At 50.3% G+C, this 26165-nt stretch overlaps 1 long non-coding RNA gene across 1 annotated transcript in view; it reads right to left on the bottom strand.

Annotated features, from left to right (window-relative positions):
- The window catches only part of LOC116657870, a 357505-nt gene that overhangs the window by 152979 nt on the left and 178361 nt on the right, over positions 1-26165 (bottom strand). Inside the window, exons 3-4 of the long non-coding RNA XR_004313024.1 lie at positions 22537-22650; positions 13466-13680 (exon numbers count right to left, since the gene is read on the bottom strand). This is a non-coding gene — a long non-coding RNA (uncharacterized LOC116657870). The remainder of the gene's footprint in view (positions 1-13465; positions 13681-22536; positions 22651-26165) is intronic.

Genomic DNA, 26165 nt, shown 5'->3' with positions numbered 1-26165 from the left:
TAGCTTGTCCGAAACTACCTACCCACCTAGAAGTCTACATCCAGGGAGATCAACTTTCAAACGTGAAGTGGAAACACTTTCTCAGAGAAACAAAAGCACTGGGAATTCACTGCCAGCAGCGCTCCCCTACGAGAGACGGCACAAGAAAGCCTTCCAGAGAAAGGAAACGGGACCGGTCCAAACTCAGATCGCAGACAGAAAGGAAGAGCCTCAGAGAGAACAGAAATGCAAGTAAAACGTGTTATGTTTCTGATTCTAAACCGAGCTAAAAGATGACCACGTCTAAGCTAAATGTTAAATTCACACCAGCAACAAAAACGTCGGGCAGCGCCAGCCCGTGGACGCGTGAAACAAACACCCCAGTGCTCCTGGGCTGTGAGCGAGGAGCCGGGGGCACCACCGGAGACCCCACGGTGCCGTGTTCCCGGAGGCGGACACAGAGGAACTCAACATGCGCACTATGCATCCACTGAAGAGCTTTGAGTTTTTCTAAAAAAGAGGTATAACTGATTTATTTTCGAAGAGATTGGATAAAATATAACCATATAAAGTCTCAATTTAACCAGAGAAGAAGGGAAAACTGAGAGGAGGTAAAGAAATACAGACTTATGGCAAGAAAAAGAGAACACACACAACTGTGGCAGACATTAATCCAACTGCACCAGGCATTTCAAGCGCAAATGGTCTAAACACACTAATTAAAAGGAGAAGATTGTCAGAGTGTGTATTTAAAAAAAAACCAGGACATGACTATCTTGTCTATAAGAAACCCTCTTTAAATATAAACATTCAGATGACACCAAAGTAAAGAGATGAACTTATCTGCAAGACAGAAACAGACTCACACACGTAGAAAACAAACTTACGGTTACGAGGGAGGGGGGGAGGAGCGGGAGGGGAGGGATAAATTGGGAGTCTGAGATTTGCAGATACTAACGACTACATATAAAACAGATAAACAATATGTTCATACTGTACAGCACAGGAAACTAGATTCAGTATCTTGTAACCTGTAACGAAAAAGAATATGAAAAGGAATATATATACGTATGTGTCTGACTGAGACATTATACTGTACACCAGAAATTGCCGTATCATGGTACACTGACTGTACTTCAATAAATATAAAATACAATAAAGAGATGGAGAAAGATACACCATGCTAACACGAATAAAAGACATCTGGAGAAGCTATATTAATGTCAGACAAAGCAGAGTTCAGAGCAAGGAAGATTATTAGGGATAAAGAGAAACATTATATAATGATAAAGCAATCAGTTCTCCGAAGAGAAACACAGTTGAACCTTGAAAACATTCTACTAAATGAAAAAAGACAGTTACAAAAGCCACGTGCTGTATGACCCCATTTATACAGAAGTCTGGAATTGGCAAATCTATAGTGACAGACAGTACATTAGTGGTTGCCAAGGGCTGGGAGATTTGGGGGCAAAGGAGAGCGACTGACGCGAGGAGCAGCATTTCTCCCTGCAGCCGTGCAAATGTCTGATATTGACAGTGAGAATGGTTGCATGACTCTGAATATGCTAAAAACCACTGAACTGTGTGCTATGACGGGTGAATTACGTCTCGATAAAATGGTTAAAAATAATAGAGGAAACTGGGTGTGGACGCTCCGTGTACCATCTTCACGTTTCTCCTGTAATTCTAAAACTCTTGGCATAAAATACAAATTTCATTTAATGTAACAAGACAGACCAGCTCTGACTCCCTGCTCCGTGGTTCCTACCTGCCTTCCAATTAATGGGCAGCGATGGGGAGAAGTTTGCAGAGCCCTACACGAGAGGAAACTGCCTCCTGCCTGCCAGACTTCTTTCCCTGAACAGAAGCTTCTTCCTGCACAGGAACTAGTCTGCATTCCGATGGCGGAAACGTCACTGCGTGTCACACTGCACTGGGCCTCTGAGACGGGAAAGACAGCCGCGGGCAGCCTGCAGAAGTTGGGAGCTGAGTCAACACGGCCCTCTCTCAGTTACGCATCTGCACGAGAATGAGAGAGAGCCAACTGTGCAAAAATACATCATTTGAAAAAATGTTTTATTTGCACCTAATTTTCCAATTAGGCAAGTGCTCGGAATCACACAGAACTCACTGCTTGTAAACGGTTCCGCTTGTTAATAGCCCTCCAGTGCATCAGTGAACCTGTACCAAAACATAAGACTATTGGATTTAAACTAAAAAAAAAAAAAATCAAAAGTAAGAACAAGTGTATATTTTTTTCAGCTTGAAATTTTAATTTAATTGACTTTCTCCGAGCTGAGCAAATAATGCATGAGTGTGTGTCTGGATTCAGTGCTCACGTTCTTCAATAAAAAGGGAGGGTGCGTGGGGAGGCCGGTCCAGATGAGTCCTGCTGGACGGTCCCGTGGCTCTTCTCCCACTTGACATCAAACTGCTTGACCTTATCAGATGGCGGGATAATCACGGGAGCCCCCGGGAATCACACGCACGTCGCCGGAAACACCCTTCTTGAAGTCCAGATACCACTGTCAGCAGTTTTGGGTCCCAGACTGTTACACTCGCTTTCCTTGGCAAATGCTAATCGATGAGCCAGCCACGGTGGATCGAAGGCGGCCGTGATGAAATGCCACCTTATGAAGTAATTGGCTTCATGGATCTGCCCAAATGAGTCATAAAACTATCCATCAATACCCTGCCTTGTGCGGTCCTGAGCTGACATGGTTCGCTCGAGGGACGCTCTGATCAGAAAAGCTGACTGTATGATTGCCTTGGTGACCCATTAATCATCTCCACCTTCGATGGGAAGGGGCGGGGAAGAAACAAATGTCCTTGTCGCCATTAGACCCGGGCTCACGGGGCACTGGCTGCTCCGCTGATACAGGCAGAGCCTACGTGCACTTACAAAGCCCTCCTGGCCAGGAGAGAGGGGTCATCGTTTTCTGTTTTGGAATTTGGACTTTTCCCAGCCTCTATCTGGGGTCAGCCACACAAACCCACGTGCATTTAGGAAACGCGGTCATACACATGCTTCTGTTCTGCTGATGCAATTTTTCTAGAAGGTGACTTTGTCTAAGAGAGAAATTCCCCTTGCACAAGTGTCTGAGCAACGAAAGCTTCCTAAGTATGTTCTGAATGAAGGGGGGAGCACCTGACTGTCGGGGAAACACGCAGGTGTCACCGAAAATTCTGCTGCCTGGTTGCTGCCCAGCCCTCAGAGATGCGCAGACGGCTGCGCACGCCGCGCAGGGTCGCCCTTCCCACAGACAAGCGGCTGTTGTTTTGAGGATTTTAACGTGAGAGCCAGTTGTCAATACATTCTGCTTCAGAGGAAGATTACCTGAATTGGCACAACATCTTCGATATTTTAAAGCACGTGTAAACGCCGCAGCCTACAGCCGGTACTGACAACTTCGGCTTAACCCTGGAGTCAGACACGGACGGGGAGCCCCTCCCTGTCACACGAGGAGATGGCTCCAGCCCTTCCTTCAGTCGTGCCAGGAGCCAGGGAGAATGGAAAGCGAGTGCTTCCTGGTGCAGGCTGGAGGGTGACCTCTGGGGAAGCTTTATGGAGAACTAGTATTTGATTTGGGCTCTGAGGATGTTTGGAAACCCAGTGACTGGGGGTGGAGAGGGCACGCACTGATACTGGAGGGATCAGAAGCAGAAACGGTACCCTCTCAAGGGCCAGGGACGAGAGCCAAGGATGGAGCCAGTGTGTGGAAGTCTCGCTCCCCTGCAGGGAGTGGACCTTAACTGGACTGCAGAGGGGACTTGGCGTGGCTGGAGCAGCCAAGTGGCCAGGTCAGCCCTATGGTGACCAAGATGGCCTTACCAGTTCCCTTCAGTTCAAGTTTTGGACCTTCCTTTTCTTAGTGTATTGTCTTTAGAAAACTTGCAATTGCAAATTACTTCCCTGCCCCTTTGAGATGTAAATCATCTCTCAGACTCTGTCGAGTTTTACAACCCAGGACTGTCTTCCTCAAGGACCCAGGAGTCATCCCTTTGAAACACGATCATCAAGAAAAAGAGACCCCCACGTCCTGGTCTCAGTGGGCAGGTGGCAGCCAATTTCAGTGGGCACCAACAGGTGAGCACCGCCCACCTGGCAGCGCTGGCACCCTCCCGCCAGCCCTCTGGCGGGACTCAGACACTCTCCTGCTGATTGTTTCAAAGGAGTTGAGTTCATTCACTGCCTCTCATTGCAATAGTCTCTCCCCCTGACTGCAATGGTCTTTTTTGGGGGGAGGCGTTAATTAGGTTTATTTAATTATTTTTTTAACGGAGGTGATGGGGATTGAACCCTCCCCCTGCAATAGTCTTGAATAGAGTCTTCCTCGCCTGTGTAATCTGCTGGGGAGGGGACTCTGGGCAAGGCCCCTCCAGCATTCTCTGAACTGTTTCCAAACTCTAGTGAGCATCAGAATTTCCTGGGGGGCTTCTTCAAACTGTATGCTGGGCCCCCAACCCGAATTTCCCACCCAGTGGCTATGAGGTGGTGCCTAAGAACCTGCCTTTCTAAAAGGCTTCCAGGCGATGCTACTCTGCTGACTCAGGGACCACATTTAAGACGCTGATGCAGAACCCAGATCCACTGAGGACACGCCTGGATCTTGTACAAGCGTGTGGCTCCCGTCGGCCTGAAACATCTCCCGACCCTCTTAATGGAATCAAGGTATCCCTCAGGTACCGGCCTCTGCAGACCAAACCGCAGCAAACTCCTTCCTGATGCCTCGTGGCACCTTGAACCTCACTCTCCAGGGCTCACGGCAGCTGTGACCGTGTACTTACTTGCGTGTTGTCTGGTGAAGTCTCTGTCCCCCTGGGGCTGGGAGGGACGGGAGGGCGGCTTGGTGACATGGCTGTGTGTCATCACAGACCCAGGCGCGTGGTCAGCAGCCCCAGACCTGGCGGGAGGCAGACTGCCGGGGTCGGTCCACACCCCTCACCACCACCGCCACAGACTTGGGGCAAACTGTTCCAGTTTTCCAATGTTTCATTTTATGCAAGTTACTTCATTACTTCAAGGTTTCAGTTTCCTCCCCTGCAAATGGAAACAGAGACCTACCTCCCAGGCTTACGACAAGGGTTAAGTGAGTTAGCAGACACAGATTGCCTCGAGGACCTCCCCGCTGCCCGCCCTGCACACAGTGAGTGGAAGGAGTTTGCGTTACTGTCGGCCACGCGGCGCCTGCTATGCGGTGAGTGCTTATTGCATGTCTGTTGATAAAGGAATAATAGTGTCCATTCAAAACTTACATTTCAAGTGAAATGCTGGTCAAACAATTTTAAAAATCCTTCCTTCAATCATGCCAATTACACAAAATTTCCCAACTGAAGCTCTGACGTTTCTACTCCCTGGGGCCTAAAAATGCCGGTTTCTTCCCGGCACCCTTACCGGACAATCAGGTATGGAGAACTAACATTAAACCAGAAAAAGGATTCTTTTTAACAAACACGAAGTGAGAGTTCCAAGGGCTTTGCTGTTGATAAAAGTGAGGAACCGGGGTTTCCATTTTCAACAGACCCACGTGGCTTTGACACTGAGGGCCCCTCCCGCTCACGCTCCTCCCCCACGCGCCTCTCCTTGACTGTGGAAACTCACTTTCCTCCCTAAGATGCACGCAGATTCGGGGTGCTGCTCAGCCTCCCCCAGATGGTTTTCTACCCCCTCCCGAAGTGCCCACAGCAGGAAGAATGCTCTGGCTCCACCAGGACAGGATGCCCAGCGTTTAGAGGTGGGGCTCACCTTGACCTGACACCCCGCTGCCGAGGCTTTCGGAGCCTCGCACAGGCAGCTCCCGGGCGAGAGGAATGCGTCCTTGTCTTCTGGATCTCAGATGGAACTTCTCATGCTCTGCTAACATCCTCTTTAGCAGGTTTGAGCCACTTTTCCGTCCTGGTGCCTTTTCTGCCCGCCTCCATGTGTCCATCTTGAAGAGAGGCCGTGAGGTCTGAGCAGAGCACTGCCGGCGGGGTTGGAGCCGAGCAGGTGTCCCTGGTTCTAGAAGCTGGACTCTATCGAAGTCCCTCAGGTTATGTTAGCCTTTGTGTAGACGCTTTCACAAATCTGCATCCCCGTTGCTTCAAAGTTACCCTTAAAAGGTGTTCACGCTTGCCTGCCCTGTGCTTAGGTGGCTGCGTCCTGCCAGCTTTGGGCTATAGTCCTCCATGCCCTTAGGAAGTCTCCTGGCTAAAGTCGTCGCAGCAAATCAGACTGTAGGTTTTCTTTTTTCTTTTGCTCATGATCTATCATCAGAAGTTGTCACTGCTCTTCCTGGCTTCGGACCACCCATGGTCCCAGTGTAGGGGACACGGTGGGGGCTGTGTCAGTGTCTTGTAGCTGCCACAACAAATGTCCACGAAGTTGGTGGCTTCAAACAGCAGAAACAGAAATGTGCTCTCTCACTGTCCAGAGGGCAGAGGTCCAAAAGCTAGCTCTCAGCAGGTATGTGTTCCTTTTGAAGGATCTAGAGAAGACCCCTCCTCACCTTTTCCAGCTGCCGCTGGCTCCTGCAGTTCCTTGGCTTGTGGCCACATCCGCCCAGTTTCTGCTCTGTCTTCATGTGGCCTCTTCCTCCTCCTCTCCTCGTGTCCACGTCTTCTCCTCTTCTGTCCTCTATAAGGACACTTGTCACTGGACCATGGGCCCACCTAGATGAGCCAGGATGAGCTATCTCAAGAGCATTAACTGAACTACGTCTGCAAAGACCTCTTCTCCAAATAAGGCCACACTCACTGTTCCCAGGGGTTTCCTCCTGGATGCAAATTTTTGGGGCCATCATTCAACCAACTCTAGGTCCCAAGACAAGACCAGCATCTTTATCTCATCAGAGTACAGGCTGGTAGAGTTCGGGGCTTCCGCGAGGGTTTCCATGAGATTTCATTTTCCTGGAAATGTCTTAGTTCCCCTTTGATCACTTTTTCTGTTGGCTTGTAGTCATAGGATATCATTATAAAGAAACTGAATAATTTAAAAAAAAAAAACCAGATCCTGCAAAAAGGCACATGAAAATGAGAAATGCTGGCCTAAAAGATGTTAGCTTGGAACGTTTTCTAACTATTCCAAATCACTTTTATCCTGAGAGCCATTTTATAAATTCATTAGACAAATCAGAGTTATTATCTTGGGCACATCTTTTATTCAAACTGTCCAGACTCCTAGCTTCTTTCTGCATACCTAACTTCATGTGTCTCTTCTATCTCTCCTAGAATTGGACTTTAAATAAAGTGAATGCACTGTTTGCAAAATACTGCCGCAATGAGCCTCCCGCCACCAAATGGTCAAGGCTAAGGAGCCGCTAAGAGCTTCTACGATCGCCGGAAGGCTGGCCAGTCTTGAGACGAGAGTTCCTGAGACCACCTTTTCTTTCAGATCTTTTGATTTGTTTTTAGCTGTGTTTTCCAAGGATATTTTAATAGGTTTCATCAGTGATTTATTTTTTTCCTTTGTACAGTGTTTGAAAAGCCTGTCTGAAAATCTGAGTCTGCAATGTATTTACCGTCTGCTCGGCTTGGAGTGTGTAAATTTCATCTTGAGCTTCAAGAGGACACCTGCCTCCCTTTATGCTGTGGCCACTTCTGGTGCTGGATGAGCATCTGCAAACACACGAGAACACTGGCAGCAGAAGTGACCCTGAGCGCAGACTCGCTCCTGCGCTGAGGCGAGCTTGCCTGCTGGGCTGGCAGGGGCCACCACCCCAAGTGACACACCCCAGCTCCACCACGAACTGAGCGCTGGGCGTGCCTGGTGACGTAAAACCAACAGCAAAAATAAGGGTAGAAATAAGTCCTGGAAACTTCACCATATTCCTACTAAAACATCGTAACCTCTTTGAAAAGGCAGACATTTTCAGATTGGATAAGTCACTCTGCCACACAGTCAACTTTATGACACAAAAGAATCAAAAGGAGAGGATGGAATTATTACAGCATCGACACATTCTCTGCTTTCTGAGCGTAGTTACAGAACCCAGGTTAGATCTCAGCAACGGGATGCCTGCACACGTGTGCACACACACGCACGCCCACACACACACTATTAAACCATAAGACGCATTCATTTACCATCTTAATATAAAGAAACCCCTGAATGTAATTCAACTTGCCAACACATTAAAGAACAGTCACATCAACAGATACACAAAATTATGTAATGTAACTCAACATCCAAATATGAGTTTTTAAAAACTGGCAAATTGGGAGTAAAAGGGAGTGTCCTTAACACGATAAAACCCCAGGCAAATATCAGACTGTTCTGAAATGACTACAGCCAATGTCAAGGCAAAAATTCCGAGCTTATTATTTATTATGTAAAAATACCCACCCCTGGACGAGCTAGCTCAGGGTCAAACAAACCAGCCACTGGAACAAAATCAGGTGCCCAGAAGGAACCCAGGCGTGAGGGGCCCTGGAGCGAGACAGGCTGCCCCGCGCGTCGGGGAGCAGGGACGGGCAGTGCTCAGGTGGGGCCGGCATCCTCGCCTCCCTGGCTGACACAGGGACCTTTACCTGACTTTTCATCACACCCAAACATCGTTCCGCGTCGACTATGCACTTAAACATGAGAAAGTGAAACCATTTCAAAGCAAAACAAACCTCTCGCAGTAAATCACGATGGACTATTTTATGACTCAGCACAGAGATCGCTTCTTGACTTGGGCTGAAAAGGCACAGACCACGACTGAAGCAGGGGACTCCAGGTGCTCTCACACTTGAAGGTAAAATATGTGCGAATACAAGCTGTCCTCGACGGCGCAAGCACAGCCACGCGCCGGGGCCTCGCGCTGACCGGCCCGTCACTGGGGGAGGAGGGCCACGGGCCAGGTGCGGCGCGGCCCGAGGCAGGAGAGAGGGCGCAACGAACGACTGGCCGAAAGCCAGCCGACAGCTTACAGCGCAGGCAGCGCAGACGGACACAGAGAGGCGCTCCGACTCGCTGGAGCGCAGAAAGCACAAACAAGCCCAGGGACGCCCTTTCTCACGCCCCCCTCCCCCCACCCCGGCGGGGCTCCGCCCACTGCGGGGGGCGGGGCTGGGGGCGGAGAACAGCCCGGCGATTCTGCTGAAAGGCGCTCCCGCACCAGCGCACCTGCCCCAACGCCAGCTCCTGGGCACACAGGCAGAACGGTGCGGGCTCCTCCGCTGAAGAAGACACACGCCCCTCAGGCACTGCTTGTCATGACAGTGCAGTGGAAACAGGCTAATGGTCCATGAGTGGAGAGAGAAAGAAAGGATGATTTAGTCACATGGCAGCAGAGAACACAGCGCTTAATGAGAACTGGAGCTACATGTGCCGACATGGATGAACCTCAGACACCCACCGCGGAGTGAAAAGAAGAGGAGGCTGCTGGCTCTAGGGAGCAGGGTGGCTGCATCGTACAACAGTGTAGAGGCGCCTAAGACATGATGCCGTGCAGTGCTGCACACTGATGTGCACGGAAAATATGCTTAAAAACCACGGGTGATGTGACGGTCCCATTCGTGCTGGCCAGGACCTCTGCGGAGAGAGGGAAGGAGGGAGGGGGAGGGGGACGGAGTAATGGCTTCAAATGGGGAAAAATGGAATAGAGGTCTGGTGTACTGGGTGGACACGTGTGGTTGTGTGGGATCTTAGCACATGGAGCTGCCCACGTGCTCTGGAAGGCGCTGTTGAGGCTGGACCACAAATCCCTCCTTCCTGTTGGCTTAGGTAAAGCGAATACTGCAATGTGAGCCCAGAGTCTGAAGGACCCCTCATCCCTTAGTTGCTAACACAAAGCCGCTCAAGGCAGAGGGGCCCACATGGTTGGCTGCTAACCCAACAGCCACTCTCAACTCCCTTCTTGCATACCTTCCATTAGGAATACCCCCCCCCCCAAAAAAAAGCTTTCCCAGCCTTCTTTACAACTAGAGATCACTGGATGGTTCAGAACCAGCCGAGGAGGAAGGCTGCTGGGCACGTCTAGGAGAGGCAGGAGAAGAGAGGCAGGAGGCGGGGGAAAAATATTTCTCCTGTCTCCTTGGCTGAATTCTGGATGTGATTTTGGAGCCTCAGCAGCCATACTGTGACAGTGAAGGGAAGGCCACGAGAATTAGCCTGCAGCAAGTTCCTCAACCAACCCTGGGCTCCCTCCATCCACACATCTTCTGGAGGAGAATTAAGCCTCCCAATTGACTGTTTCCATCATGATAAGCCATCCTAATTATTACGTTTTCTTTAGGTAAGGGTAATCTGTTACAAAGGTGCTATGACACCTATGGATTCCAAGTAAACACTGAACAACTGGAGACCATCGAGGAGCGAATGGGCACCACACCAATAATACGTCCCGTTTCCATCGCTCCAGCTCTTTTCCCAGCACAAACTCTAGGGACAGAGGACCTGTCCCCGCCTGGGCCAGGGGCCAACACCAATCTACCGCAATGGCGGGTCTGGGCTGTTCAGCGCAGTCCTGACCACTGGAGGCTTTGAATCATGGGGGTCAGTTCAAGAGAGGAGTATCTGGATGGACACGCCAAAAACCGTCCCCTGCAGACCAGACTCTGAGACTTTTGCTTTCAGTATTTTGCAAGGCTCCGTACGCCCGTTTCCTTCCCCGCCTTGAAGCCTCCCCAGGGACTGACCCTGTGCTCTTGTACAGCAAAGTCAGGGCAGGGGTCACCAGCCTGGAGCTGTGGAGCTGATGGTGATTAATTACAAACAAAACAATCAGAAAACTGTTCGCAGGATACGAGGTCATCTGTTTTACACCGACATAACACAAGTCTGCTCCGGAAATCCACTTTAAATCGGTATTTTGCTTCTCTTTCGTTGTTAAGTACTTTTCCCCCTTATCTTTAACCTCGACATTATTAACACTGCGCCAGGAATCTATTTTAAAAATCTCACCGTGACATTTCCGCAGAAAAGAGACCTGACCGTTTTATAGGTGCTGCAATCATTTGGCAGGAGACGACAATTTTTCTTTCCTCCACGAGTAAATCAACATTCTAGAAAATGCTTGTTTAAAACTCTTTATTCGACTGCCATTTGTAAGTGGGCCAGCACTTCCAGTCACCCAGAATGAAGAATGGTGACACTGCAGACAACTTCCATGCACAGGATTCTTGCAAACTGTCTTTCATCTTGGTCATGCTTCACATTCCATTTCCAAGGTGAGCTGAAGCCTTCACCCAGGTCAGAACTGAGTCTTAAGAGCTGAGGGATACAAGAGATTCCACAAGCTAATGAACACGGTTTAAAAGCTGACTGTGTGTCACTGCAGGCACAAAGCAGACTTTTCCCCAAATGATTGGTATTTTGCTTGCTCTTTTCTCATACTGCCTCTCAAATGACAGAAATAGGGCCTGTTGAGTCCTCCTGTCTGTATCAGAAAACCACAAATGATTGCCCTGCACACACTGATCATCACGACCTGCCTGGGGGGAGTGACAGTGGGGATGATGGTCATGCTGGTGTCGCTGCTGCTGGTGACAATGACGGCGATGGTGACAATGCTGGTGATGATGATGGTGATGGTGCTGGTGATGGTGAAGTTCATGCTGATGATGACAATGGTGGTGATGCTGAAAGTGTCGATAAAACACGTAGCAACCGCACACTGAAGGTGGAATGTTTTTCTAGGTACTGTGCTGGTCACTCTGTTCACATTATGTTCTGTAATCCACACAAGAGCCACAGGAATTATGTTCCTCCCCCTCCTGCAGTTATTAATGGTAGTAGTAGTAGCTCCTCCGTGAACAGACGGGAAAAGCAGACGCAGTGCATGGGCACACGCGACGCAGTCCACCTGAGGATGTGGACATCACAAAGGCTGTCCCTCACCTCGAATGCTAGAGAGTTATTACTTTTTAGTGCTAAATGTAATATTCCTCTGGTTAGGAAGTGGGGGTACCTGACTGGGGTTAGTTATCTTGCAAAAAATGAAGGGGAAAGGGGGTCACACCAGCACAGAGGCAGTAAAGTGCGGAACAGTTCATTGCTAAGGAAACAAAAGCATACTTTAAACTTGTCATAAAAGGGCTGGTTACACCAGACATGCCAATCACCACCTTTCCCCCACATTCAACGTGAAACCAACACCCCACGAATGCAGGCTGAGCCCTTGCTCTATGCTGGACCCCGCGGGAGGCACGGGGCACGCGCTGCATGAAGCAGCGGCCCTGCACCATGAGGCGTACTCATGGAAGCAGCACGTCAAAGTCACCCGCATGGATGAGGCCAAACCTGGGCACCGCAGACCCCAGCCCTCGCCCACAGCCGCATGGCCCAGGGCCCCGAACGAGCCGCAGCCTGTCTCCCGGGATGGAAAGTGGGAACAGTGAGGCTGGAAGAGGCTGATCACAGAGCTTCGTGGCTGGAGTCCCTGCCCCGGCCAGCTAACGCCACGCACATGCAGGCGGCAGAGCGGGGGGGGTGGGGGGGGGTGCTTCATGGACAAAGCAGGGAGGAGGGCCCTGGGCCCCGAGAAAGCCGGAGGGCGAGCTTCCCGGTGGCCCATCTGGCAGGCTGTGGGCCTGGCTGCAGACTCGGATGACCTTTAGACCTCCTTACTCCCTTCTTCCTCAGCTATCTGGGGTGGCTTTCTGTCTTAACCAGATCAATAACCTGAGAAAAAACTCGGTTACTGCAGATGTGCTGTATAAAAATTCAGTAAATGCATTTTTAAAGTCGAATCCATTTAGTTTTCCTTTTTTCTCAGTAATTATCCTAACTTTGACTGAAAAATGTTCTGCTCTGAAATCTATGCTCCACTAGACACGAGAGGAAAAACATCAGGGCCGCCCTCACCCTCAGGCCGGCGGTCTGCCTGGAGGAGATGGACGGAGACCAGGAACAGCGGTAACGTACAGCGCGTGCGCGAGCCCACGTGGACGGAGGTGACGGAGCCCCCCAGGCATGTGAGTGACCCCCAGGGAGAAGCTGGGCCCAAATGCCCTGGACAGCCAGCCTGACGCCCCCTAAGTGCACACAGGGAGACCACACGGCACTCCCGCAAACACAGCAGGAACTCTTTCCAGGTCCAACTTGGATACCAGGCAGCAATAATCAAGAGGCCATGCCAGTAAGTATTTTAACAAAGTGTGTTTGGCCAATCACGTCACAGACAGGACTAGTCCCCTCGAAGCCCCGCTGGTTCCAGGTCTCTTCTTCAACACCACCTCCTCACAGAGGCGTTTCCTGACAAACCTATGAACAGGGCATCCTCCTCCACCCACGCCTGCACGCTCCGTCCCCCGGCTCCACTTTACCTGCCGCACCTGGCCTGCGTGGGTCACGTTTACAATTCCTCCCTCTCCCCCAGAACGTAAGCCCGCGAGCACCTGGCCTCCCGCAGCTCCGAGAGCCCCCTGGCGCTCAGCAGCCTCTCAACAAATGCCTGTTGAGTCAATAAATGAATCCTGAAGACGTGACTTGTCAGCTGGTGCCGACGTGCAGGTCCCGGCAACAGGAACGGCCAGCGCATCCACACCAGCCACGCAGCAACAGCAAGTACAGAGGACCTACCTCAGTCCCACGGCTCACACAGGTGATGCCCCTGGGCCCGCAGGCCGGCCGGTGAGCAGGGGTGCGGCCCCCTTCCAGTCCGCACACTGAAGCTTGTCAGCACCCTGGGCCTCGCCCCAGACCGCCCGAGGCCTCGAGCGGTCCACAATAGAGACGGGACTTCACTCCAGGTCTGCTCACTCCAAAACAGGAGCTCGTGGCTTTCCCCTCTCCACCTACAGAGGGAAGATTTTAATCAGCTTTAACAGATTCTTGTGATTTCTGGAATGGTTTCCAAGGACTTAATGGCTTCTGTGTCCCCATCCCTTCCTGTAGAAAGGCCACAAGGTTCCAGCTGTCCTACTGGTTCTAGGGACACGTGCCCCAGGGATCTCCAGAGGATGCCCCCATGACTCCCCCAGCAGCATCTGAAATGGCAGTCCCTGGTAAACACGACACTCGCCTGGAGGGGCTGCTTCCATGGGAAATGGATTGAATAGAGGCAGCATTTCATAGTTGTGTTTTTGTAAAAAAGTGGACTGCATTCTGTGTTAAGATTTGACTGGACTGACACCTCTGCAGGAAGTTTCCCAGCTCCATCGCTGCACCTGACCTCTTTGTATACTGGGTTTCTGGAATGTTTCCCGGCAACGGACCCCAAAGACCCTAAAGATACAGGAAATGTTATTAAGTCCTTTCCCCCTTGATGCTCGCTAGTTAGGTCCCCATTTTCTCTTTCAAAAAAAAAAAAATCTCATTATTTCAAACAGTTTTGAAAAACGTAATTTCTGAAAAAGCTTTCTGGTTTAGTGTTTGTCTTGAGGGACATTGAAGCGCCAATTTTCAGCCTCAGCAGGTCCTCACACACTCCTCCACATCCTGCCGACCTCTGCCCTCGGCCCGTGGCCCCGCCCACTCCCGTGGCCCTCCCCTGCCACACAGGCGGGGAGCCCCCTGTGACCCTCAACCCGGGCCCCCAGTCTGAGGAACTTTTCAGGCCGTAATAGTTTCCTACTTGTCACCACTCAGTTAACCTCTTATCGGCTCAGGTTCTCTCCCCCCACCCAGATTTACTCTTCTCCCCGGAGAGCGTGTCGGTGCAGTGGTACTGATGATATGACCACGTGTTCAAAAGAAATAGCTTATTAGAAGCATTGTTGCCTGAGAAACACAAGCCAGTGTGTTTTTCCACTGAATTTTAGGTTTCCATAAATATAATTTTAACTTGGTCTTCTCCTAGGCCTAAACGCAAAATAAGCGTCCAACTTGCCCTCTGCGTTTCCAGAGTCAGAACAGTAGACTATATACTTCCTCGGTTTTCCGTACCTGGAGCTGTCACGGGAGACGGATCCCCGGGGTGATGGGCATGAAGCTTTCCAACCCTTTCAAATAAACTGACACGCAAATATCGTCTGTGGGGATGTAGAAGGTGCAGCCTCTCCAGAAGGCAGCTGGTAATTTCTTACGAAACTGACCACGCACCTACCATCCACCCCGGCAACTGAGCTCTTGGACATTTTCCCCAGAAAAAAAAAGGAAATGTACATTCACATGAAACCCTGTGTGTGAAGGTTCATAGCAGCTTTATTTGTGACGGCCTAGAAGCGGAAGCAATCCCGACGCCCTTCAGCGGATGAATGGTTAAGCAGAGGCGGTCCACCCGTGGTGCGGAACATTGGTGTGTGCAGCATTTTTTGATTTTGAACTGAAGGCAACTGAGAAGCAGCAGATACAATAAAAATTCTCTGTCCTCTTTCTGTTTGCCTAAAAGCAAGAAATAAATTTGTAAAGGTGCCCCCCAGCCCCCGCCAACCGGGAAGGACAGAAGCTAATTCCCAGGGACGACTCTAGGCCCTTAGGAGCCCTGAGACGGCGGCAGAGGAGTCCACGTAACAAAGCCACTGTACAGACCTTCCCTTCCATTGGTTCCCTTATGTATTCACCTTCCCACAATATTCTGCTCCTAGAAACTCAAGTCCTTTCCCCTTTGTCTTGACACTTCCTGGCAAAGCGTACTGTTCGTTTGTTAAGGTGCTACAGAAGCCCACGTTCTAACCGCCCTATTTGGTCACTCACCACCCAGTACTCCCGTGTGCACACGCCGCGCACAGGCTGAGGCGCTAGTCTCTTTCTCTCTTGCTAATCTGTCTCTCGTTGGTCTAATTTGCAGGACCCCAGCCCATGAACCCAAGCTGGGTAGAGGAGAAGTCTCCCCTCCATCGGCATCAGGGAAACTAGACAAAGAGCATGCAGAAACTCTCTGCATTATTATCTCTTACAATTACGCGTGGAGCCACAACTATCTCAGTAAAAGGCAACTACAAACACCCCGAGGAGTCGCTACAAGGAAACGGCAAATCTTCCTGCCAGACGACAGTTGAGAAGCCAAACCGGACAACTGAGTAGAACAGCTCGGTTTTCAGGAACGGCCTGTGCAGTCTTCTACAGGAGAGCCTCCAGAACTCGCCCTCAATGGTAAAGACGAGTTTTAACCGGAGACGTCAAGTTCTTGGTGGTCCCACTGCTTCTCAGCTCTGCTCTGAGCCAAGCACTGCTGACCTTAATTCAAATCAGGTGTTAATGTCTGCTCTGAAGTAAAGTGCTGCCTCTCCGGGCCGCCGTCTGCAGTTCACTGGAAAGTTTAAAGTTAACCCAAAGCGGGGTCTCAGTGGAAGCACAAGCAGGTGGAAACATTCCTTTGATGCCCCTCAAGCCTTGGCAACTGAGCCACCCGCATCTAGCGCTGGCCTGTCTGAGCCCAGGCCTGGTCACCGCCCCTCGAGGCCGGACCAGACCGGCACCCAGGCAGCGGTCCTGCTGGGGTGCAGCGCGGCCTGTCACGGAGCCTTCCTCCTGGCGAGGCTGCCGGTTCCATTCCCGCCTCGTCCGCTGGGCGTTCGATGTTGATGATCCAGTTGGAAGTCGATGCTTCGATTGTCTTTGATGTTTTCAAAGGCAGGGAAGACTGTCATCTTTTCAAGTGGCTCTCGGCTCTAGGTGAAGAATGGTTCTGATTTCTCGAGTGTCTATCAGAGGCAATTACACCCTGATTGACCTGTTTGCCATTAAAATGTCTCCTAACACGTGCCCCCACATTGGGAAATGAAGGTCTTGTTTCTGTTCTACTCAAGTCTGTCTGCTTGGAGAGTTCATCAGAGTGCTAAGCTTTGGGGATGAAAAGCACCAGATGGTTGGCGTATTTTGTTTTTCTGCATGGCTGACAATTTTCAAAATCAGTATGTTAAGCCCAACACAGAGAACACAGAATCTTGTCTATCTCAACACAGGTATGATAAACAACCAATTTGCATAGATACAGTGACAGGTGTACACAAAGATCCAAAGACAGAAAAAGACGGGGATCTTGCCCACAAAGAGTTTACAGTCTGATGTACGTGGCAGCGGGGGATGGGGACACCAAAGAGAAATGTCACGACACACAAGGAGTATCGTGGCCGCCGTGTTCCCACAGCCTCGATACTTGGAGGTACCGTCGGGACAGTGATGCACGCAGGGAAGTGACACTCGTCCTAAATATTAATTTGTCACTGACCACTATTCAGGGCGACATCTTCTCCCACATTTGTGTGACTTTCACTGACATCCTTTGCCTGCTTTCCCTCTGGGGCATTTCCTCTTTAATTACTGTTTTCTTTTGTATTTTTTTCTTTTTTTTTTTTCAGGTGTGCACTCTATTTTTAAGAAATTTTTTTACTGAAGTCTAGTCGGTTTACAGTGTTGTGTTAATTTCTGGTGTACAGCATAGTGATTCAGTTACAAATATTTTCATACTCTTCTTCACTATAGGTCACTACAAGATACCGAATGTAGCTCCCTGTGCTGTGCAGTAAGCCTTTGTGTTTTATCTATTTTATATAGTCAGTATCTGCAAATCCTGAACTCCCAATTTATCTCTCCCCATCCCCCTGGTAACCGTAAGTTTGATTTCTATGTCTGTTTTTACTGTTTTGCAAATAAGTTCATTTGTGTCTTTTTTTTTTTTAGATTCCACATATAAGTGATATCATATGGTATTTGCCTTTCTCTATTTTGAAACTTTTACATTTTAATTTGTGGAGTAACCAAAATGTACAACGACCTAGAGTTTTAACCTATGTTCACATTCAGATCCGGGAGGACAAGCAACGCTGGTAAGTGTCACTACCACTCCCGCAGTCCCCGGCACGTCCCCCCCAACCCCCGCCCCATCCTCGAGGAGTGAGCAGCGCTCTGACAGGTACAGACACCTTCCTCCTTACGATTCTTCTGTTTTTCTGTGTGAACGTATCCATGACGTGCAGTATGATTATTAGTTTGTATGTGTGATACTTAACTAAAATAAAGTGTATCAGACTGTATCCATTCTTTTAAACTTCACTTTTTCTCCCATGCCACGATGTAATGTTGACATTGCTTAGTGTACGCACACCGATGATTTTAAGCGCTCCAAAGCAGGGGCTGGCTCACTTTCCCTTAGAGGAACAGAGAGGAGGTATTCTCGGCTTTGCAGGGAGTACCTTCACAGGGAGCTTGCTGATCTCTGCTCTGTCGTGTTCCGCTGCAGACCGTGATTTGTATCCACTCCCTTACTGGTCTTTTAAAAAGTGCCCTCAGTATTTTATACTATGAAAAATGCAGTGCTCAGCCTGCATGTACACTGTCTCCTTGTGCACGTGTAAGAATGCTGAGGGTCTGTATCTCGAAGTTACTCCTTTGAATCTCCCCTCCAGTTGTGGGAAGTGAGACAGCAGCCCCGCCTGCAGTGACTCCACGTGAGCAGAAGGACGCACATTGCTGCTTTACACTCGCCAGCGCCATCAGGGCAAGGGAGAGAGACGTTTTTTAATCCACTGAGGTGTCAGAGGTAATTTGTAACCATAGCAACACGGAGATTATGCTGAAGGATCAAACCCTCAATCACTCCTTCAGCGAGAGTCTGCAAACGTAAAACTCATGGTTTTCTTCCCTCTGGAAAGTTCTTTATCGCTCTTCCTCTCGAGTAAGAGTATATCTGGGTACAGACTGCTGGAAACATCATTTTGCAATCAGAAGCTTTCAGTGTTTTTTTCTTCCAGTTTCTTTTGTGTTTGACCAAAAAAAGAAAAAAAAATCTAACAACTAATTGTGATTTCTTTTTAAATCTCTCTGCCCGAGAGTTGCTTTGGAGACCTCCTCGGTCCCCCGGTGCCCTGCTGTCGCAGCGCGGGAGGGTGAGTCGGGGCCTACGGTGTTCGCGCTGCTCAGGGCTGCCTGTGCCTCGCCAGCGTGTAGGGTTGTGCTTTCACTCTGGAATTTCTGTATTAATACTCTTTGAGCATTGCTTCTCCTGCCTCCTCTTTATTGTCGTAGCTGAAAATCCTACTAGATACATTTTTGAACCTACTCATTTTACCCTCCTGGGCTCGTAATGTCTGCTGCTTATTTTTCGTCTCTATAAATCCCTGTAGTGCATTCTGGGAAATTGTCCCATTTGGGTGGTTTATAAAGAAGGTGGAAATGAAAGGCCAGTAACAAGGATGAGGGGATGATCAGCGCTAAGGAGTCCTGAGGGCTACACAGTCTTTGAAAGGATGACATACACATTAACTTTAGACTTTGAAAGTTAAATGGCTAATGTTAAAATTTTAAGGGTTACCAATAAAGGAATAGAAATAGAAGGCAAAACTTCCAAATCTGATAAAAGGTTGAAAAATAAATAAAAATGAAGACTGTTCCATCACATACAGCACAGGAAGGGGCAGAATCACTAGGGCCTGATCATCCAAACACACCCCAATGGTTTTAAAACCACAATAAATGAAAACAGATTATACCACTCAGTTAGAAGGAAGAAATTTTCAGATTGGATTTTTTAAATAATCCAACCATATGCTATGTACAAAAAAAATTTAAAATGTAAGGTCCCAAAAGATTGAAAGTAAAAGGTTTAAAAAAACCATACACCCTAGAAATGCTAACCAAAACCAGAAGCTAAGGTAGCTGCGTGACGGACACAGTGGGCTTCGGGGTAACAGGGATCCTGAGGGAGGGAGAGCTTATTACATCCTGAGAAATGAGATAACTCACCAGAAATGCCCCCCCCCCCAAATCCTGAACTTGTGTGCACCAGGCAAGTGTAGGTTCAGGATGAATTAAAAAAAAAACAAACTGACAGAAAACCAAGAAGAGGCCAAATCAGCAGTGATAACAGGAAAGCAACACAGGTTTCAACAAATGAGGGGGGACGGAGTTGCAGGACACAGGAAGGACACGGACACCTGTCACTCACAGTGCAAACTAGGGGTCGGTGAAGCCAACAAGCGAATGTACCCCGTCCAGGTACCCCGTGTGTATGCTCACACACAAAGCAAGGCCTCACTGACACCAAAACAGCAGCAGGGCAAACCCAGAGAGTTTAAATAAATTTGTGTAAGTCCTCACAGCCAGCAAGAAGAAGAGTTCAGCCAAAAGAGATCGGCAAGATGTTTAGCACAGTGCCTGGTGTGTGAGGCTAAATGCCTGTTGTGCTGTGCCTATTATTTGCAAATAGCCCCATTTTATTGATCTTATTTCTCTCTGTTTCTCGCTGCCTTTCTTGGCTTTTCAGAATAGGCAGACAACCCATCCATCAGTCGATCGATCAACTGTTGCATGAACTAGAACTGCCACGTTAGTCGAGAGAACAGCGTTAGAGGCCCAGACGCAGGTCACTCGTTTTCTGTGTTAAGACATCGCTGAGTGAGGGGTGCTTTCCCCTGGAGGGTGCTGGCAGCTGAATCGCTCCATGTCTCTCCCTCCATCTGCTTCTCCTCCCTGACCTTGTGCCAGAGTATCCAGAAGGCTGAGAGGCAGCTCACCAAGAACAGCGTCTGGGTGCCAAGGCTGCTCTGGTTTTCCCCGTGATGTTCCTGCAGACACGGCTTGTCTTGCCCGTTTTCGGTCTGGAAGGTCCTCACTGCTGGTCCACGAGCACGCATCCTGCCTCCTCCTTGCAGCAGCGCTCTGGAGCCAGGCGACACGCTGCCCTTCCTCCTCCACCCAGGCAGCTGATCCCAAATGTCTGCAGCGCCCCCAGATCCTCCCGTCCGAGGGGCCATGTTTCTCGGGCAATACTGTGCTTCAGCGTGGGCACCGACAGACAAGCTGCTGGATCTCACAGAAGTTCGTCGGGAGCACCCTTTTCCACTCCTCGAGGCTCTGTACCACCGTCTGGAGATACTGGGCTGTGGTCCAGCCCTCGGTCTTCTGCAAGGTTGTCCCGCACGCACTGTGTCCTGCAGGGAGTTCTCGGCCGTGTGGCTGTGGCTGGCGGAGACCGCCTCCCTAGCACTGCTGGAGGCTTTCCTGCGGCAGGTGTCCCTGCTCCTTCTGGTAGAAATTTGCTGAGAGGCACAAGAGGACTACCTTCAACTCCCCACGTCATCAGGGGCCTCTCTTTCATTTTAGGATTAGATCCGAAAGGGGGCTCTAAAGCCAGGCGAGGAGACAAATCCAGATGATCCTCACACCCATCATTTTGGTATTTTTGGTTTAAATAATGTAAACATCATGTCGCTAAAAAGTAATCAGCAAAGGTCCCTGAATACCATGGAGATGGTTTCTGGCAGCAAAAAACTACATTAGTTTTCCATTTCTATAAACTGAATGCTCATTTAGAAGAAAAATGAAGTGTTTACTCTGAAACTACGTGTCATTAGGCAGATATTTTTGGACATTTGAGTCTGAAATATGTTTGTAAGAATTCTGTACCCAGACATAAACCCATATGGTGCAATGGTTATTTGCTTTTGGTGTGCCAATTTTGCAAGAGTTTTGTGTCTTCCTTTTCCCTTGATTTTGGAGTGAAGACTTGGGAGAGTGCAAGGAAGTTCTCCATACAATTAAGAAATTTTCCATAAAATTAAAAAACTCACATAATTAAATAGTAAACGTAACAGTGTGTAAGTGCCAGCTGTTTTCTGAACAGACGTAAGGCCATGGCTTCCATCTGGGCCGCTCTGCCTCAGGGGGACACCTGGTGATGTCCAGAGACATTTCCGATTACCACAGCAGGGTTGGGGGAACTCCTGTCATCTCGTGTAGAGAGACCAGGCAGCTGCAGAGCATTCTACAACGCACAGACCAGCTCCGAACAGCAGTCATCCCGCCCCCAGTTTAGACAATTATAAACACCGCCGAGGCTGAGGACTCTGGGACAAGGAACAGCTGATCTGATTAGGTTTTCAGAGACGCAAAAAATATAATTCTAGAGAAACCATGTTCTTCCTTCCCCAAGGGAAGGTATATGACTTTTCATTCGTACATGTTGCTGCAAGACAGATCCCCAGCCTAAGGCATGTCTTAACATTGTGCACAGTGAGAACGACTGGTCTGGCATTTGCAGAGCAGCTATGGGTCGTGAAAAGGACACTGGATTAGGTGAAAATGTCTAGGTTCCAGCCAGCATGGCTACCTGGCTGTGGGGAGAATTATTTTGTCTCTTTGAGCTTCAGATTTGTCATCTGTGAAAGAGTTAATGGCACTGACCAGACAGAACCATGTGGAGGGAAAGCAAGACCACAGCCGTGAGAGCACCGTGCACTCTGGAAACGCACATGCCTTCAGGGGTGATTTTTGGTTCATAATGTTTCATATACATCCTGTTCAGCCATAGGTGTTTCTTCAAATCCATTTTTTTAAGTGCAGCTTTTTTCTTTTCTAATGGCAAACCAACATAAAAAAAGGCACAGTGTAAACAACCTGTGTTCTCTCCTGGGTACTGTTATCCTGTCTTTATTTACCCGTATTTGTTTTTCCTTCTCGGTTTCCCCAATTCACCTGCTGCTACTGAAAAGCAATTGAAATCAGACCAAAAAAGAATCACTCACCAACCTAGCCCTGCTGTAATCAAACCCTCTGAATGGCTCCATCAGTCAAATCAAAGCCAGGAAGGCGCACGGTGCAATCAGAAGGCGGGCAAAGTTGAAGAAGGGGGTACCGCCTAAATCACTGAAATTGTGAGGGCACATTCTTTCCTCTCAGAAGTAAAAGCTAGAATTAATATTTTAAATGGTAAACGGGAAAAGAAAGAAAAAGGACCGAGTAACAATGAGAATGGACTTTTAAAGTCTTACCCAGATATGGACATCGGGGAAGCCGGGGGCACCAGCCACCGTGTTAAAAGATCAGGGTTTCTTCGTCTGGTGTTTCTGTCTCCCTTCTCCCCCCAAGACAGCAAACGATGTCTCCTGTAACAAAGAGGGGAAAACACATGTTTAGCAGGCCAGCGTGGGGACGTTTTGGAGTCATTCACCCGTGCAGTTCTCACAATGGCACTGAAGGATAGATTCCTGTCCCCATTTCACGGATGGGGACACCAAGGTTTAGAGAGATTAAATGCCCTGCTCCAGGCCCCCAAAGGGCTGCTGAGGCTGGAACCCACGTCCGTCCGACCCTCTGACATAGGACACTCCAACCACACAGTGGCCTTCGCGCCGGGACTGAAGGGTTCATACACCCCCAACACTTAGCAATGTGGAAATAATGTGGCACTTCCCTTTTCAGCTCAGAATGCCTTTTTATTCATTCCTTGTCCCATCCATTAAATTATCAGGAAGGACAATGGAACAGGCCTTGATTGCTCTAAGGCCTCTGTGAGGCCCCCAACTCCCCCAGACATCACATTTTTAGACTATTTAATTTTGGCTCCATTTTCACCTGTAGTCTTAGCATCTGACTATCTCTTTGACGATTGCTTTCCCAGGGAAAGCCACGATGGCAGTCTGGGTTATAGCGACACAAGCCAGAGTTGATGACGGCTCACCATGCGCCAAGCCCTAGACAGACGTCGCCTCACCCCACGTTCAGAACAGTCGCGGGGAGGTATCAGGCTCCTTGCTGCCCGAGCCAGGGCTGGGGCCCCAGGACTTAGAGCGGCTGTCAGACCTGGATGGCCAGGTCCCAGGTCTACAAGCTGCTTGCGTCTCCACACAGCCCCCGGCTTCCGGAGAGGCGTTCTCACGGGGTGTCTCGCCGAGAAGCACCAGGCTGTGTGGGGAGCCCAGCGATGGCCCTGGAAGGAGCCCCTGCCCCTCATCTCACAGCCGCCCAGTTCACCGCTCACCCAGCAGGACCACGGACCCCTGAGGCCAAGCCCTGGTGAGACCCGACCACAGGGTCCTCCTGGCCCGGCCACCACCCCAGGGGTCAGCCTCCACCCCACAAGTAAACGACCTGAGTCCACTCTTCGGCTTCCTTCTTTCCTTCTCTTTGCTTCAAAGAAATCACTATGTTTTTCAAGTTAGAGCAGAAACGTGGAGGTTGGGAGGCCTGGGGTTGGAAAATGGGTATGACCAGAAGGCCACACGAGTCCCCAAGCCGAGGCCATGCCTGGCACAGGTGGAAGTGGCTTTGAGGTTGTCACTCGCGGGCTGAGTTGATGGAGGTTTGGTGCGTCCTTTCTCGGCCATCGAGGTGCCAAACGCCCCTTTGGCCGTAATTGGGACTATTCTCTCGGGGACCTCATGCTTCAGGGAGGGGGTGAAATCATTGTGACACCTTGCACTGACCCTGAAGTCCTCACCTGACCTGTGGGAGGGGGTGTCGTAGATCCCAGGGCGAAAAACTGACAGTAAGAGAAGGGCGCGCAGAGCCGGAGGCCGTGATCGGTCCACGCGCATTCCTTCCTTCACGAGGCCGGAGTCTGCTTTAAGAAGAGAGGTGACAGCGGTGCCGGCAGTGGCGCCGTCCGCCCTCCGGGACCTCAGCGCTCTCAGCCGCCTCCCTTGCCTGTCACGACCGCGGTTTCTCCTGGTGTATTTAGATAAAACCCTATATGCTAGTTAATTGGGATGATTAAAGAAATCAGGCTGCCTCGGGCCACCCTGCTGCTTCAGACAGGAATTCACCAGGCGTGGAGAAGGGACGTTTTGCTTCATTCTATCGGCGGCCAGATAATGCCCCGATTTTCACAACTGTGGTCAAGCTAAAGGCTGAACAATTGCACTTCAGGTGTGAAATAGAGGCTGTGTTGTTTAACACCGTCCACGGGAAAACTGCGTAAACGCATTAGGGCAGGCAGTTTGGGGCACGTTTGAACAAGCTCGGGTGTGGGTAGACTTTCACAGGGGGCGAGTCTGAGCGGGTAACCCAGAGCGTGCTGGTGCCCGCCCGCACCGCCAAACCGCGCGGGTTCTGCCAGTCTCTGCGCACACCGGGGTTCGGCCACTGCACTGGGGTTTTGTCCTCTGCGCACAGAGCTCCGTATGGCCAGTGTCGCTGGACGCCTGGACCAGAAGTCGTGGTGATGGGCCGCCCCTCCTGTGCACCCGGCTCCGCACATATTATCTTCAAACTGCAGGTTTGAAAGCAGAGGCTCAGAGACACAGGCTGCCCTTCTGATGTCACACAGTCCAGCAAGCGGCTGAGCCGCCTGCCTTAACGCAGGCTCTTTCTCCCAGGCAGCACTGACCGCTGACCTTCAGGCTCTGCTGTCAGACGGTCTGGAACAAATCCTGCTTCTGTCACTGATGAGCTGAAGAACCGTGGACACCTACTGAACCTCAGCGCCTCAGCTTCTCTTCCTGCTGGGGGACAACCACCCCAACCTCATGGGGCTGCCGTCCACGCCGAGAGATGGTGTGATGTCGCCAACTCCATGCTCCTTCTCTCCCGGCATCCTCTCCTTCCTGAGCCTCCCTGCCCTTGTGGGACATCAGGAAGAGACAGGGAGCACTTGCCATGGGATCTGACTGCTCAAAGGGGCAGGATTCAGAGACCGCGGCCCACTTATGGCCAGATGAATGGGGAGCCTGTGGATGGCCGAGGGGTGACCACGGGCTGCAGCCCACCCTCCACAGTGCTGCTCTGCGCCCTGGCTCCTGTTGCCTGAGGGAAAGTCTGGGTCAAGGGAAAGCACAAAGTCTTCAAGATCTTCCAAAGATTGAGGTCCAAGAACTAGGACTGAATTTCTCAGAATGGCAGGACCTCTGCCCTTCTCCACAGCTTTTGGGGTCTTTCGGCCGTGGAAAACGAGCTTGCCTTGGGGAGCCTGTTCTGTGCACCCCGCGGATGGGCAGACAGCCTGGAGGCGCATCACCACGGACAGGCCGACTCAAGGGCACCACCCAGGGCCCACCCCCGCATCCGCTCTGGATTCCTCAGAGGGCTGAGCCGATGCGGACGGCGACTTGGCGCAGTGCTTCTCTGTGGATCATAGGTAAGGAGGTAAGAGCGCCTAGCCCCAGCTTTTCAACCAACCGGCGGGATGGCCTCCCGAGTCTCGGGCTCCGTGACTGCCGGCGGCTCCCGGCCTGAGATGAGCAGTTTCGACCGTAACACAGGCACCCGGGTCCGCCCGCACTGTCCGCTGGCTGCATGCTTCCTGCACACAGCACGTCCCGGGCCTCCCATCGCCAGTCCCCTCGGGCGGTGGACATCCCCACTTTGCGGAAGGTTAACAGCTGCTCAATAAATATTTGCTTTTCTATTCATAATAGTGATAATTACTTTTATGACACAAAAGGAGGATTTGGGGCAGCTTACTGCATAGAGGAAAATGTGTAATGATTTTTAGCCAGTGAGGTGATCACTCAAGTACTCACCAGGAGGCTGTCACTATGTTAAATGTCCCTCTTCAGGTTGTATCTGTCAGGAGTTAACCCAGCAAGTGGTGTTTCATGTTGTACAGAAGTCAACTCGCTGTAACCCCGCGTCCATCCTGGTAACGGTGTCTCGACCCGGGTACTGACGGCCAGACAGTCAC

The sequence above is a fragment of the Camelus ferus genome, chromosome 19, assembly GCF_009834535.1.
Source record: "Camelus ferus isolate YT-003-E chromosome 19, BCGSAC_Cfer_1.0, whole genome shotgun sequence".
NCBI lineage: Eukaryota > Metazoa > Chordata > Mammalia > Artiodactyla > Camelidae > Camelus > Camelus ferus.
Note: the sequence above shows the minus strand (reverse complement) of the source record. Positions and strands in the feature narration are given on the sequence as shown.